Source organism: Dasypus novemcinctus, chromosome 17 (assembly GCF_030445035.2).
Source record: "Dasypus novemcinctus isolate mDasNov1 chromosome 17, mDasNov1.1.hap2, whole genome shotgun sequence".
NCBI classification, from domain to species: domain Eukaryota; kingdom Metazoa; phylum Chordata; class Mammalia; order Cingulata; family Dasypodidae; genus Dasypus; species Dasypus novemcinctus.
This window is the reverse complement of record NC_080689.1, coordinates 35,195,985-35,197,902: the sequence shown is the minus strand read 5'-3', so window position 1 is coordinate 35,197,902 and position 1,918 is coordinate 35,195,985.

Sequence of the window (1,918 nt, the reverse complement as noted above, 5' to 3'; positions counted from 1 at the left end):
CAATTCTGATTGTTCTGTGAGGACATAAATGAAGATAAATGAGATCCAATCTCGGCCTTCGAAGAGTAGAATATTGGACCAGCTATTGTGAGACTGGGAGATATAAGAATGTATATATACCCCCATATATCATTTATCAGCTATTCTGAAATGTACTTTTCCGTATTTTAATACTTATGAGGGGAGCCGATGTGGCTCAGTGGCTGAGCGCCAGCTTCCCACATATGAGGTCCTGGGTTCAATCCCCAGCTCTGCTACCTCAAAATTTTTCTAAAAAAGCACATTTAGGGGAGCAGATGTGGCTCAAGTGGCTGGGTACCTGCCTCCCATGCGGGAGGGCCTGGGTTCAGTTCCTGGTGCCTCCTGAAAAAAACAGAAAAAAATAACAAGCAAAACAGGCAAGAGAACCAACTCGGGGAAGCTAATGTGGCCCAGTGGTTGGGTGCCAGCTTCCCAAATACAAGGTCCAGGGTTCAGGCCCCGCCCCCAGTGCCTCATTAAAAAACCACAGAACACATGCATTTGGCAATGCTCTTTCTTTGCTTGGTGGTAAATAAAAGAATGGTGCGGCCTACACTCAGTGACTCTGAAGACAGAGATCCTGCCCCCGCCGTGGCCAAGCAAAAGCGGAATTACAGTTCAGACAACCCAGGCTGCTGTCCTCTCTTCTGGGGTCTGTCTGCTCCCCACTGCCTTTGGGGGATGTGAGGAGTGGGAGGGGACTTAGGGGCAGTTGTCCCCGGGCCCCAGCCCCTTAACAAGAATCTCCACTGATTCTGGAAGTTGGGTAGAGGAAAGCACCAGTCAAGGAAATGCAGGTGAACGTACAGATATGTGGCCCATGGTTTGCACACTAAAGTGTGTATCAGAACCACCTGGGGGGCTTGTTAACAGAAACAGAGGGCTGGGCTGGGTCCCCAGAGTTTCTGGTTCTCTAGGTCTGGGACTGAGTCTGAGAATTTGCATTGTAACAAGTTCCCAGGGTAATGCTGACGCTGCTGGCCTGGGAAACGTTTTGAGAAGCTCTGGGTATAGAAGATGCTTCAGGTGCAAAGAAGACCTTGACTTTCTGAGTGTGATGACACCCTGAAGGAAGGTCTCCCAATTGCGTGGAGGTGACTGGACTGACCACCTTCTTGGACACTGAGGTTTGGGGGGCCCCCACACGCCAACGTGCAGGTCTAGGTGTAGAATGCAGATCCCGAGGCCCTGCCCACACTGGCGGCTGGGTCTGGGGTGGAGCCCCAGGTGATTCAGCAAGTCCCAGCCCCTTCCTGGTGCGAGGGGATTCTTTGCTCATGGAGGAGTGTCTGAGCCATGGGCTTAGGAAATGATCGTTACCTGGAACCAGGAAACCTGGATTTGAATCCCAGCGCTCCTCCTTCATGGTGTGCTGTAGCTCGCTCATCCTGGGCAGTGCGAAATCAACTGTGGTGGGAGGATTCACACCACAGAAACTGGCAAGCCCTACAAGTCAGAGTTAGTCTCACCCCCCTTTCAGAGAGCCAGTCTACCAGCACACCACTATGATTTCATGGCTGGGTGACCTTGAAGGTATCACTGAAAGTCATTCTGTGCATCTGTCTTTCCATCTGCAAAGGGGATAATAATATTTTTCACTTCTGAGAGTTATTGTGGGAATAAATTAGTCTTCCAGAACGAGAAAGCATCTAGCCCAGTGGTAGGTTCTATCGATTTGGAGTTTATTCTTTTTCTCCAGAAGTTTCTGATGTTTTCTCCTTGGGAACTTGCCAGGGAGAGAATTAACTGAAATGAACATTCTTCACAGTTCAATTCTAATCTCCATGTGGATAATTAGCATTTAACAGCAAGGATAATAGTAAATAACTTCATGTAACCTGTTAAAGTTTAACCAACTATTTACTTCGGCACTACCTCCCAGGGTAGACACTGTCAT